Source organism: Manis javanica, chromosome 5 (assembly GCF_040802235.1).
Source record: "Manis javanica isolate MJ-LG chromosome 5, MJ_LKY, whole genome shotgun sequence".
NCBI lineage: Eukaryota > Metazoa > Chordata > Mammalia > Pholidota > Manidae > Manis > Manis javanica.
The window spans coordinates 114,507,459-114,522,856 of NC_133160.1; the positions used below are offsets into that span (position 1 = coordinate 114,507,459).

At 39.1% G+C, this 15,398-nt stretch overlaps 1 protein-coding gene across 3 annotated transcripts in view; it reads right to left on the minus strand.

The window, feature by feature from the left end:
* The window catches only part of MTHFD2L (methylenetetrahydrofolate dehydrogenase (NADP+ dependent) 2 like), a 139,240-nt gene that overhangs the window by 6,401 nt on the left and 117,441 nt on the right, over positions 1-15,398 (minus strand). The window lies entirely within an intron of this gene.

Sequence of the window (15,398 nt, forward strand, 5' to 3'; positions counted from 1 at the left end):
TAAGAATGTTTTTATACCTAAAGTATTATAGGTAAATGGCTCCATGCTTTGACCTGCTGGCTTAGTGCTTCTAAGTTTTCCCAGATTACTCTTTTAGGAAGTTAGCATGGACAATACTTTCTTAACACATACTCTGACATTATTAATTAGGTTATTTAGATATATTGCCTTTTACAAATTTGCTTGTATATGCTTCTACATGAATCAAAATCAACAGATGTTTTCTAGATCTTAAGTATTATTTTTGCACAATTTATATTGCCTTCTTGAAATATGGCTTGTAAAATTTACATTTACCTAATTTGAAATATAGTAGTACATAGGAATAATTTTTTTTAAATTGTTAAGAAAAACAAAGGAATAATATTCTTTTACTTAAAGAAAAGTCCAAATAGGCTTAAAGACATCACAGAAAAAAAATTCAACTTAGTATCATGAATCTTCTCATGGTATGCTTGCAAAGAAAAGATAAGAATACTGTGATGTGGAAGGTAATAGTTTTCTAAAAATCCTCTCTATACACAAAGCATGTCCTTTCCCTTGCCACACTTCCATCCAGGGTATCCTATGTTATACCAAGTCAAAGCCATTTCACAAATAACTGTGATGTATTAATTCTTTCTTCCTTTGCTCTAGCTATGCCTTCCACTGAACACTATTCTACCTTACCCAAATAAACTCATTATTCTTTACTCATTATTAAAAGCCAACGGCATGTCACCTATTATTCTTCTCATAAACTCACCCCTCCAGCATCTCCCTTTCCAGTAACTTCATACCTGACTCCATTATGGAACTCAGCACACTGTGCTGTCTGTCCCTTCACGAGATCCTGGCACCAAGAAGGCAAAAGCCAAGTCTTTAGAGGGGTTGGTGTTGCTCTCATTTTTGATCTTACAACTTCCCCATGCACAGGATTGGTATTCAGTAATTTTTCACAAAGAACCAAATAGCCCTTGAAATTTAAAATCGAAAATCAATTTTCAGGAACATGTCAGTGCTTTTGACTGGATACAAACAATAATGACGTGATTTAGTTCAAGCTAATTTACTGAAAAACTCCAGCTAATCACTGCTTGAGAGTGATAGACTGCATTTTTTGTTTCTCAATAAGCTTGACTCCATAGCATGAGCAATGCCTTCTACAACCTTTTCTATAGGATTGGGGAAGCAATTCCTTTAAAAATTTCAGCAGATCTCTAGAAGAAATTTACTTTACTATTATTTTCACTGACTGCATATATATTTATAAACCACTAACTCTGAAATATTAATAGATAAAAATAAAAGACTATTGAATAATATGTTAAGAATCAGGTACAAATCAAATCTTAAATGGAAAACAAAATGGATTTATTTCACAATCAAAAGGTAGACAAAATTGGTTACACCAGGGAAAGTATTGTAGGTATATAATAATTTTTATATAATTTATTTTTCAATTTTGAAAGGTGAAGTGCCTTGAAATTTTGTGTATATGTGTATATGGAAAAACAGCAATAACCACAGCTACTTTCAAATGAGTACCTACAACTTGCCAGGAACTTTATATACATTATTTTAATAATTCATATTTAATTATTATTTCATTTTAATAGGTGAGTAAAGTGTGGTTCACTGAAGTTAAAGTAACTTACCACTCCTCTATGGTAGAGACATTCATTACACATAGCAGCTTTGAAACTGTCTGCGATTCTAATTCCACCCTATACCAATGAAACTGTATTACTATGACCTGAATAAGTACAAAGGCTCAAGAAACACTTAATGTGCCAAAAAATTAACTCAGTTTTCTCCAAAGATTAGGATGATATTCTGAAAAAAGAAAGAGCAAAGTTGTAATATAGCAATTTTCCTACATTTTAACTATGAGTACTCACAGCTCATCACTGAATTATTTCCAGCACTGCAAATTACACAGCTGGCTTAGCAGTCTAGTTACTTTCTTCCTGGGTGTCAGATCAGATAAACTACTGGTCTGCTCAGGAACCATGAAACCTCCTCTTCCAGATTATGCTTTCCTAACAGGCTTACTATTGCATTCTTTTGCTTAAAAAGTGAGGTTTGGAGTGGAGAAGAGGGAATGGGAATGAGGCCTTGCATGAAATAATAGCTGCCTGAAATGTGTAGCTTTTCTGCACTTTTCTGGAGAAACTAACCCACATTTATGCTATCTTTCCTATCACTTCATGACATGATGTGATGGGTAACAGGTCTTCACCTGACCTGGACTAGGGCTTCTCTGTACATTCAGAAGCGGTTGGGTGCATCAACAGGGCCCTAATAGAGCCCTAAATACTAAGCAGAAGGTGTCACTGTGAACATACCTGGTTTTTCAAATACTTGTTTCAAATATTGTTTTTATCTTTAAAATAAAGTAGACAAATGTGAAATTAAGTTTGTACATAGTCATGAGGCTAACAGTGACGAATTTGATGAAAAAAGTATATGTAAGGTCTCTATTCCCTGTGATTTTTCATAAAAACCTACATATGAGAAATACAATTTTTTCCACTGCTGCTAGTGTTAATGTGTTCTCTGTATATCTGCATAAGCACCAGGATATGGAGGTAAATGATTACTCAAGAAAGATGGGGAATTATCATTGGCAAATATTACTGGCTAAAGATAACAATGCTTAAAAAAAAATTCTCTAGTCTCATGATTTTGCTCAATTATTTCAGGGCTGTCCTAAATGACATTTATGAAATATTAGAGGTGGCTTATGAGCTAAAATTAGCTATTGTGAGAAAGAGTTAAAGTCAATACATGTTTGATGCTCTTTGAGGCTCGGAAAAGCATCTTCCCAACCATCCCTGCAAGAGAGTAAGCCAACACGCATGACATCACCAGAAGAACCTCTTATTGGCTAGTCTTTCCCTAAGGGCAGGTAAGAGTTTACACCTGTTTGTAGATGATGATGATGCTTTTAAAGATTATTTCTATTATGTGTGGGAAAAAACAGTAACTTCCTCTGGAAACTGATTTATTGTGTGTTTAGCTGTAAGCAAGAATGTGTGTGTGTATTGCCAATGGGTTTCAGCCCCCTGGCAAGTTCACTATGGATTCAATGTGACCAAAGAAATGACAGAACATTCTTGGGATGAAAGGGTTATATCCAACTTTATTTCCATGGTGGCTGGTCAATCACTAGAATCCCATTCACTCAGAGTGAGTCTGCATGTGGCAAGCCGGTCTCTGCCTCTGGGCCTCTGTCCCTGCACAGCTGTACCAGTGTCCGTCCTTGGCACCGTCACCACTCTAGCCTCTGCTCTGCTCTCCTGTAGCCTTGCAGCCATGCCACCGTGTTACCCAGAGCACTGGGTGGAGCTCTTTATATAGAGTCAATAGCAACATATTGCCCACATGTGCGTAGTGAGCTAGGCAGCCAGGGCCAGGTGAGAATCCTGGCCACAGAACCTTTCATTTTATTCACGCTCCACCTCTCCAGGATTCTCTCCTCTCAATCGATGTGCCCTCAGTTCTCTGCAATGGTCCCTGTGCAAGGAAGCTCAAACATTGTTCTCCAGCCTCTCTAGCAAAATGTCTTAGAGACACACAGATGGATCTTGTTGCTTTATCTATGCCTTCTGCTTCATCTTCAGCAGCCAGAACCGCTGCTCCAGTCTCAACTGCCACAGCTGTGGACCAATTTCTTTCTGTCTGCTCCTGCCTTTCAAACCAACCCACATCTGGGTCCTCACGACCCTCATGGGCACTTTAAATTCCTCCTTTGAGAAGCAGACTGTATTTTCTTTTGTGCTTGAGCCTGAGGATGGAAGCAGAGCATGGAGTGCTCCACAGCCTGAGGAGGGGGCTGCACCTCTCCTGAAAGAACCCGTGGTTGCCGAGTCCTTCTGGCTCTCCACTAGCTGTCAATCAGGTGGGGTCTCAACCGAGGAGGGGTTGATGCCTCTGGCACTGGCAGGGTCTCCACCCCCACCTGTTCGTCAAGGCTCTGCTCCTCTATTTCTGGGGCTGACGGCTCCACTACATCCTTGACCTGCCCCATGGCACCTGGCAGCCTGTGCTCTCAGGCTGCTTCTTCTTGTGCTGCTTATTCTCGGGTCACTGTTGCTTCTCATGCTGCTTCCTCTTGAGCCACAGCACTTCGTAGTGATGCCACTTCAGTCAGCTTTCTCTTGGGGTGAACCCCAGTCCTCCACCCCATCACAGTACCACATGTCCACAGGGGACACTCGAATGTCTCCCTGTCTATAGGTGCAGCCTGTTGAAACACTCCTCCCATGAGGGCAGCTTGTTCTTTTCCTTGGTGTGGATAAAATGAAAGGTCCTGTGGCCAGGATTCTCACCTGGCCGTGGCTGCCTAGCTCACTATGCACGTGTGGGCAATACGTTGCTATTGACTCTATAATAAAGAGCTCCACCCAGTGCTCTGGGTGACACGGTGGCATGGTTGCAAGGCTGCAGGAGAGCAGAGCAGAGGCTGGAGTGGTGGCAGTGCTAAGGACAGAGGCCCAGAGGATGGCTGTGCAGGACAACTGTGCAGGCTGAGAGGCCCAGAGGCAGAGACCAGCTTGCCACATGCAGACTCACTCTGAGTGAACGGGGTTCTAGTGACTGACCTGCCAACATGGGAGTAGTTGGGTATAACCCTTTCACCCCAAGAACGTTTTACTGTCATTTCTTTGGTCACATTGAATCTATAGTGAACTTGCTGGGGGATGAAACTCATTGGCAAGACAATTGGTAACAGTCAGCAGGGTTCATTGGTAACCGAGTGTCTTGCAAGTGGGTTTTAGCCCCCTGCAAGTTAACTATGGATTCAGTGTCACCCAGAGCACTGGACAGAGCACTTTATAAGGAGTCAATAACAATGCATGGCCCACACATGTTCAGTGAGCTAGCCAACCAGGGCCAGGTGAGAATCCTGGCCACAGGACCTTTCATTTTATCCATAGTGTGTTTTAAGAAAAATACCAAAAATTCTGTATGTGTGAGAATCAGGTACAGGTTTCCCCCCACCATCCAAAAGTAGGCAAGCATTACAAAAAGGCCTTTCATAGGCTGAAATGGCATAAAGTAGAAGCAATTATCATTAATTTATATGGAAAACATTTTGAATATTCCCAGACCCAAAAAATAACCTCTCTCAGGCTTTTTTGATACCATCTTGCTAACAGATGATAAAATAAATCGAAATAAAGCACAGCTGGGCACAAACACAGTTCAAAAGTGTTCCAGACTGAGGCTGAGGTGCTGAGCGCAGTCCCTGGGGAAGGAGTTTAGTGGGGGCCCTCTCGTGGCTTGGGGTGTGTAATGCCAACACACACATCTATTATGGCTCCCCCAACTGCAAAAAAAGATGGATGCTTTTTCGTTTTCTGTCTTTTTTCAAAGAAGTGAAAATCCTCATCAGAAAATGGGGCATGCCTGTATTAGATCTTGACTAATATCATGACTTTCGTGAAAGGCTCACGAGCAGGTGTTGCAAAACCAGGGTTAGATTCAGTTTCATAGTCAACATGATTTTGGAGTTACTGAAACTGTTTGAAAATGGAGGCAGATTGTCATCAAATATTATTGTTCTGGGGAATGAGATTTAGATGGAAATAACTCAGTCATGTTTAAAGCAGGTTCCTGCAAATAAGAACAGTTTGACGAGAAGCAACAATTATCATGACAATTTATTTTAATGACCTCTCTGTAAACTTTAGACACTACAAACTAAATTCTATAGATTTCCTTGAAAGTGATACAGTTCTACCAGCATATTTTAGAATGTTACAGAGTCTATGTGCAGTTATACAGAAAGAAAAGATACTGCCATTTCAAATCAGTTATTTTGGATACATACTATTCTCTTTGTTTGACATACCCCTCCCACACTTCTCCATCTGATGAATATTTATTCTTGTTTTTCAGATTTGGCTACATGTCATTTCCTTTGTGGAACCTGTTAACTCCCCAGGCTGAGATAACTGTTCATTCATTAATTCATGAAACGTAGTAGAGTGATTTTCAATGTGCAATTATAAAATGTGCTGGAATCTCCTCTGACAAATGTATACAAGCTACATATGATTCCCCCACCCCCTCGGATTTCTATTACACACCACCGAGATTCATTGCTGAAGTAAGAGATGTTTCTAATGATGGTAAGGAAATGTCATACATGTCAACAGCAAGGAGGAAGTTTAAGACACAGCTGAAATTCACTACTTCATTGAAGCTATTTCATATGGTAGCCTTAGCTTTCCCAGTCAGGTCCCACGCAAACCTCAATGTGCAAATGCTTCAAATCAAGTCACATGATCAAGCTCAAATTTAAAGGCTAGGGATAGGAAGAATGACAAAGTCATACTGCCAAGGGGACGTGCATATGGGGACAGAAGATATGTGTTGTCACTTTTTGTAATATTCTATAGTATTCTCTTGGTTTCCAATCTCTACCATATCAATCATATAAGAGCTATCAGATTTAATCTTTAAACACAGCTTATATATTTCAGCTTTTAAACATTTGATGAATCTTCACTATTTCCAGGATAAAATATAAATTCTTTGTCATGGCAACTAAGATCTTTTATGATCTGCCTACATTCTTGTCTTGCATTATTTCCTAACCTTTGTGTATTTCCTAACTCAGTTCCTACACATGCTCCAAACTGGCCCATACAGATTCACAACATTTATTGAGAAAGACAGCCATAGTCACTGTCCCTTGGAATGTATAGTCTAGCTGGAAAATAGATATTAAAAATAAAATTACCTAAATAATAATTGAACTATGGCTGTGAAATGTGCTACAAATGAATGTTTACTGTGCTCTGAATGTTAGGAGGACCTGAGCCTAATAAGCACTGTGCACAATAAGGCATTTATCTATGCAAAGTCCAGAAATCTAAATGATAAATCAAGCTTTTCCACATGAAATGGATATGTGGGGAGTAGGCAGTGCTCTTGGTAAAGGGAACAATGTTTGTGATGAAAGGAAGAAGCTTCCTTAGGTGCAAAGCAGCATGAGCTTTTGGAAACACTGCAAGGCCTGTGTGGCTGATGTGTCAGAGCATAGAGGAAGGGCTGCAGGAGATGGTATGGAAATGTCCAACTCATATAGAGCCTTGCAGATAATGCTAACAATTATGGATATTAACCTAAGAGCAATGGTTATAGTATTTTTAAAACTTGGAAAAAACAATATTCTGAGGCAGGATAAGATGGGAGAAAGTCTCTGATCTGTGTTGGCTCATTTCTCTAATGAAATGAGTTTATCATCTGGGGCAGATAAATACAAAAGTAACAGCATAAAAAAATATGTGCTAAGATGGGGACAAGTTATGGTTCTTGTGTGAACACCTCAATGAGGAAACAGAAATCAGGTATGGAGACCAGAGAAAGATTTGTAAAGTGACAGAAAAGCTTCAAAATCTGATGGATGCTGGAGAAGGTAACAAAAAGGAGAGAATGCAATACAGAAGTCAGGAATGGTAAAAGCAAAGGAAATTAGAACCTGAGAACAAATCTGAGGCAATGCAGGAGCTGAAAGAAGCTGATTATAGCCACAATGCATGAAGAAAACAGAGAATAGAGAGATGAGACAGGGGAGGTGGTCACAGGTTGCATGACCCTGAGGTGAGGGGTCAAGAAACTTAGGCTGGGTGATGGCAGCTGTAGTTACTCTGTTCACATGAATAAGGTTTTAAGAAGGTCTTTCATGAACTTGATTATTTATATGTTGAGGGATAGTCTGTTTTGCAAGATGAGAAACTAGAAAGAAAAATGTGTACTACTAAATAACTTCCAGAAAAAAAATTAAGGAGGAATGAATAAAGTTTCAGGTTCTTGCATGTTATTAAATTGTTATCCAAGAAATCCTTTTTCAGCCTGTAATATGTATCTCATCTGCTGTGGCCCTTTTCTTCACTATGTGGATGACTACTTCTTTTCATTACTGGCTTCAGATTTCTGAAGTAAAGAATTAAGCTAGGCTTGGTTTAACATCATTTCCATTATTCTTACTTGAAGACAACCATTTTTCAGTGTCAGGATAAGAACAATAGGTACAAAGTAGCGGTTATTTCATGTCTAAAGTCTGAGGTGATAACAGGGAAGAAACTAGGTGTCTGGTCTATGTGTGTGCCTCAAAAAATCCAGAGGTTTACATGAGGTCACAAAGTGTGGAAAGATGATTCATGAAGGATACTAATAGCACCATAAAGGACATTAAAATGCCCTTTAACAACTTCAGAAAGAATAAAGGAAAAAGTACGTGTTTGTTAACCTTTTGGCACCAGCAACCCATGCTTCATGACAGGGGTGTCTCTGGTTTATATGTTCTGTGTCATTATCTCCTCTGGAAACTTTACCTTCCCAGATTCCCAGGGCCTGGGTTTAATAACCCAAACTCTCATCTAAGATACTTTGTTAGAAAAACATACTAATTCTATGGCAGACAGTGAATGTCTGCTTCAGTACATTACATACTACTCCAAGGTCTCAAATAATGGAATTCCCAGATGCACTTGAACAGAATGAATTTTGCTAGTATGGTCTGGAAATTGTATATACTGGCAAAGTCAAAGAGAATATTTGTGCTTTATAAACCTACTTTGGGGTGGAGGGAGAGGAACCAATGTCTCAAGTTCTTTGAGTATTGTTTCATTTTTCTTTGCATTTTGTTTGCTTCTCTTTCACTTCTAAGAGGCTACTCTGGCTTCTGTCAGATTTCCAACAATGCTACAACTAGTTTTTAAAACCAACTTCATTCCCCAAGAGGAAAAGGAATGATTCCTTATCTACAGCAAGGCAGCAGAAGAAAACTTCCTTGTTTCTCTTAGGTGAATTTCAGCCTCCTGGTACATGTGTAATCATCTAAATGAAATGCTTGAAGAATTTTCCCATGCTTCAAAATGCAGGTCATTTAGCCATGACCTCTCAAACATATCCACTGTAATGAAGGGGAGACAAGCTTCAAGAAGATGAAGTACATGAATAACAACCAGAAAAACCTGACTGGCATAGGACTGGAGAAATAGTATGACATAGGAGGTAATGTGGAAAACAGTCCACTTTCTCATGTGGTTCGTATAAAAATGACACTTAAGAGCATGATGAGCCAGAGAGAGGAAAGGGCTCCTTGACACGTGAATGGCTCACCACTGAACTCTCGCAAAGTAACAAGGAATCAGGTGCCCCAGAGGCAATTCCCACGCTTTCTCTTGCCTGTGTCTGGTCTCCTGGTTCCCAGGGTTTTCATAAGTTTTCTGCATATATTAGGACATTCATTACCACTACACCCTGTAAGGGGATAGATAGGATTGGTGCCCTAATGGGGTCTAGGAGTATGATCCACATTTCTACACAGGTTGTATTGGCGTCATTAGGCTGGTGAGCTGTACTTAAAAAGGCTTTCCTCACCTATTTACTATGCTATCTGTGTGTGTAGGCTAGCTAAGCCTTTTTTTTTTTTTGCTTTACTTTTCTCCATATATTAAATCAAATCTATCTGTCTTGAGCTATCTGCCTCATGGATGTGGATACCTCAAAATACTGCTCATATCACTCAAAAGTCCTTCAGTGGAGCCAAGAAGCAAGTCAATAACCTGATGAAAGTCTGAAGTCATTTTCTGTGAACTCAGTCTATGATCCATCAGTGGAACCTCCTTTTGGACCCTGTATGGTGTCACTTATCATTGCCAGTTTCCATTTCAGTAAATAAGAGCAGGAATTACTGCTAAGATATTTGTTATACTCTGTCAAAAAGATTAAACATCTCCCTTCTGTGACTATAAAAACAAAATTATCATTTACTCCTGTCAGTCTTCCCAGCCCTTTTTCTTTCCACCCAATCCTTTCTCCTGAAGCCACTGAGCATTCCTATCATGGAGCAACAAATCTGTAAACTAGACAGGCTGTGTGGAGTCTCTTCCAAATCTCTCGGGAGGGCCTTGATCTCAGTAGTCTGCCATAATCAACCCAATATGTTAGGAGATAAAATTTTCCTCCCATAGATATTTGTATTTTAAATGGTGCCCTTAGAAACAACTACAAAAAAAAAACTCATCACTTTGAAAAAAAAAACCTCATCATCAAGTGTAATAGAAAAAGAAGGACTTGCAGAGACATCAGATACTTCACATGTTCCTGCGGATGTCCTTTTTGCATTTCAACTTTAACTCTTCTCTATAAAGATCATTCAATGTCAAATACATTCTAATACAAAGAATGCCTCTACAGTTGACCTGATTTGAAAGACTGAGACTTCACCCTGAGCATCTTGCCCGTGTTGTGAGCAACAGTGGAGGCAGCTGACTCACTGACAGGTTCTCACTATGACCACCAGCGGTTCCACCTGCTCCATGACATTACCTGCATGGGCATTATGACAACAGTGCTGGCAACAGTCCTGCTAACAGAGGCTTTTGTATATTTCCATCAATTTTTTCATGAGATCACCTCTGGGTTAAGCGTTAGGTCTTCTCTTATATTAAAGCTGGGCTTTTGGGCTATCTTGTAATCATCTACCACAAGAAGTTGATATTCTGAGTAGACTGATCAACTGTATTGTTATGGATTGAATATTTGGGTCCCTCCAAAATCCACAGGTTGAAATCCTACCCTCAAAGTGATGGTTTTAGGAAGTGGGACCTTTGGGAGGTGATTAGGTCATGAAAGTGGAGCCCTCATGAATGGGATTAGTGCTTTTATTATAAAGAGACCCCAGAGAGTTCTCTCTCTTTGTGCCATGTGAGAAGGAGAAATTAGCTGTCTGCAGCCCAGAAGTGGGTCCTCACCAGAACCCAACTATGGTGACACCCTGAACTTGGACTTCCAACATCCAGAACTATAAGAACAGTTATTGCTTAAGCCACCCAGTTTAGGGTAATTTGTTACAATGGCCTGAACTGGCTAAGACACATATCAAGTTAGATGATTAACAATGAAAACTGAGTTGGTGAGTTACTTTTAATTTTTTTAATATCACAAATTAACAACTTATAACTAATTAATAATAATTCTATAAAGGTAACAGTTCAAAAATAGTACTATTTCCTTAGAAACTGGTAATATGATCTTACTTTCTCATCTCGTAGAACACACACTTGGTGGAAAGTAGTGCCAAAGCCACTTCCAAAAAGAAGCTTACTTTGACATATAATCTGGAGAATTTCAGTTCCGTGTGAGCAGGGCCTTTTTCTTGTACATGGCCATATGCCAGTACCTTGAAGGTGTGCTGAGTAAGAAATATATGCTGCGTAAATCGATGAATGACTCAATGGATGTATCATTACCGGATCTGGGTTGTTGTAGATTAATAATATGTTTGGTGTACCTTTAGCAGGAGCTTTTGTTTGCATTAAGGCAAATTTGAGGAATTACTTCTGTAATGTAGGAGTAACACTAGAGATTTACAAATACAAGTGACCAATGGTATGACTAAGAAGGCTGAGACCTGGGGTGGGATGAAGATACAGAAGAAATGTAGGATAAGAAGCTTATTTACAGAGGCATATGATTTAGTAGGGAACAACCTAGTGAAAGTACAAGGTAGCAGAGGATTAAGAACAAAAAGAGTAAGGTAGATGAGACCTGATGTAGGAGTTTGGAGAAGATGGGGATAAATATGAATGCTTTAAAGTTGATTCATCTGACTGTTGGGTGAAGAATGAACCTGGCCAGAGGCTTGAGACCAGAAACATAGTCAGAAGTAGGGTGGTAATTGAATGCGAAGTTATATATTTCCAGATTAGTACTATAGTGGCAACAGAGAGAAAATGGTGAATAATGTGCACACACACAAACCCACACATGCAGTGTTTTCTGCCAGGCATTATGCTCAGCAAGCCCCTTACATTATCTCATGTGAAGTGATGATTTCATTTAATCTTCATAACAACTTTATAAGATAGGTATTATTATCTCATATTTTCAGATAATAAGATCAAGTTTCAGAGATATGAAGTGATTTACCTAAGATCATAATTGTTTTAAGCAACAGAGCTGGGATTCAAATCCAAATCATAATCTTTTATGCAAGCTTGGACATAATATTAAAAAAGCACAAGTGAAAGCTAACTTCAGGTTTCAACTGTAGAGTACTGGAAGACATCTGGAAGCAACTACAATAAAAGAAGAGGAAAAAAATAGGTGAAAAGCTGCTTTTAAATGCATTACTGGGGTTTTAGTTCCATTTCTAGTAGCCTCTGGCTGGCTGGCTTATTTCACTGAACATAAAGCCCTTAAGTTCCACCCATGTTGTCATAAAATAATGGACGCCTGTTGTCATAAATGTCATAAATGTCAGGATTTCCTTCTTTCTCATGGCTGAATGATATTCCATTGAATATATATATACACCACATCTTTTTTACCCCTTCATCCATTGACTGACACTTAGGTTGTTTCCATATCTTGGTTATTGTGAGTAATGTTGCCAAAAATATGGTTGTACAGGTATCTTTTTGATATCCTGTTTCATTTCCTTTAAATATATACCCAGAGGTGGAATTGCTGGATCATGAAATCAACATAAAGAAATAAATTCTGTTTCTATACACTAACAATGAATTATCTAAAAAAGAAATAAAGAAAACTATCCCACTCACAAGAGCAGCAAAAAAAATAAAATACCGAGTAATAAATTTAACCAAAGAAATGAAAAATCTACAATGGAAACTCTAAGACTTTGATGAAAGAAACTGAAGAAGAAACAAATGGAAAGACATCCTGTGTTCATGGACTGGAAGAATATCCGTACTACTCAAAGCCACCTATAGATTCAATGAAATACCTATAAAAATTCTAATGGCACTTCTCACAGAATTAGAGAAGAACAACCCTAAAGTGTGTGGAACCACAAAAAAACCTGAATAATCACAGCAATTCTGAGAAATAACAAAGTTGGAGGCATCACACGTCCAGACTTCAAACTATATTACAAAGCTACATATCAAACTGTATGGTACTGTCATAAAAAAAGATACATAGAGATACACAGACTAAGGAATAAAACAGAGAACCCAGAAATAAACCCCTGCCTGTATGGTCAACTAAAATTTAACAAGGAAACCAAGAACACTAAATGGGTGAAGAACACCTTCAATAAATGGTGTTGGGAAAATTGGATAACCACATGTACAAAAATGAAACTGGGAACTTATCTTGCACTACTCACAAAAACTAACTCAAAATTGATTAAAGTCCTAAAACCACAAAGCTTCTAGGGAAAACAGAGAGGAAAAGCTCCTTAACATTGGTCTTGTCAATGATTTTTTTAAAAATATGAACCAAAAGTACACGCAAGAAAAGAAAAAATCAATAAGTGGGACTCTATCAAACCAAAAAGCTTCTTGTACAGCAAAACCAAAAAGCTTCTTGTACAGCAAAGCAAACCACCAACAAATGAAAAGGCAACTTACTGAGTGGGAGAAAATATTTGCATATCATGTATCAGATAAGGGATTAATATCTAAACCATATAAAGAACTTAATCAATAGCAAAACAAACAATCCAATTAAAAAATGGTCAGAGAAACTAAATAGACATTTTTCCAAAGAAGACATAAAAATGGCCAATAGGCACATGAAAAGATGCTCAACATCACTAATCATCAAAACCACACTAAGAGCACATCACACCTATTTGAATGGCTATTGTTAAGAAGATAAGAGATAGCAAATATTGGCAAGAATGTGGAAAAAAGGGAACCTCTCAGCACTGCTGGTGGGAATGTACATGGATTTAGCTGCTATGGAAAACAGTATGGAGGTTGCTCAAATATTAAAAAAAACAACTACCATCAGATAAAGCAATCCACTTATGGGTATTTATTCATGTACTATGTTCTAACAGCAGATAACTCATCCAACCCAGGCAGACAAACCTTTCTACCTGAACCAAGAGACACACATGGTCTTGGGGGCCCCGAATCCAGAAATATCAGACAGGGCTTTCTCATAGGTTTGTCCCTGGATCCTGAATGTATGATCCAGCCCTCCTTGCCCACAGCTGCCTTACAGTACCTCCGCTACTCAGGGCTCTGTGGGCTGTACCTGGTCCTGGCACTTGGTCTCTAGTAGAACCTCACATTCTGAGCTGGGGGCCCCAGGTCCACTGCAGACTCCCACCCTGGAGCCGCCAGCCTTTCCAACTATGACTGGACTGCCATCCATTGCTATCCAATCTGGTATCCCAGCCTTGCTCCCACCCACCACACTGGTCCTGAGACACTTTGGGAACACTTGCTTAGGAGGCAGGTCACCTGGAACCAGTTCATGTGCTGTGGTGAGACCAGCAAGGGCAGAGAGAAGCTCTCCTCTCCCAAAAGACTGCTCTGAGCAGACCTCATACCTTCCTGCCACATCTTACACTGTGGTTTTCTCTTTCTTGCATAGTCAAAATAGATTGTAACTCATGTGTTTTTCCTAATCAGAACCTGTTTCAGATAATGGCTGGGGCAAGGATGGTCTAGACCTGCTCCCTTTGTTATTTTCCAAATCCTGAACATATTATATGACACACATTTCAAAAAAGTATGGCCCAGTGAACTTGAGGGGCTAGATTAAAAACATCAGTAATGATCAAGAGATCAAACATAAGGTCAGTAAAGATGGAGATATGAAATATGGAAGCCACAGAGGGACTTGATATAATTTTTAGCATTGCATGAAGTAGTCAAAAAGTGTGTAGTCTCTATTAATGATTGAATAACAAAAATAAGTTTAGTTAGAACTGAAAACATTGGCGAGGCTGTACTATCTACACATTATAAATCTACATACCTTCATGTTTACCTACCTATATACCTTTTCCCCTACATAGTTTATTCAGGATAACACTGTAAGATATGAGCCAAATATGACTTCAGTGACTGACACTAGATACCCACCAACTCCACAGGAAAGAGTTAATAAGTGGATCTTGCTTTAAAACTGATGAAAAGCAAACAGTCAATGAGACTGTCCCTGTGGTTTTCACAACTAATTTCAGGATAGACTGAATGGTATGTTGCTACTGGATGAAGGATTCTCTCTCTCTCTCTTATCTTCAAGTAAGAGATTAGTCTTCAAGTCCTTATGTACAGAATGGATCATTATTCACCGCAGCATGGTTTCCCATCTAGGGACTTTGGATCCCATATCTTTTTCATCACCACATGGAGTGGTCATGTGACTATGTTTAGGTCAATAGGGTGCCAGCAGAAGTGACGCATGTATCTTTCTTAAAGGTGAAAACACTTGCTTTCAACTCTCTTCCCCTTTACAGAAGAAAACATAAATGAGGAGGCAATTCAGCTTCAACTGTGTGGGTAAGAAAAATGTTCAAGTGGAACAGTGTTATGGACTTAAACTGTATCTCCTCAAATCTCTTATTTTGAAGTCCTAATACCTGGTACTCAGAATGTGGCTATATTTGGAGACAGGGTCTTTACAGA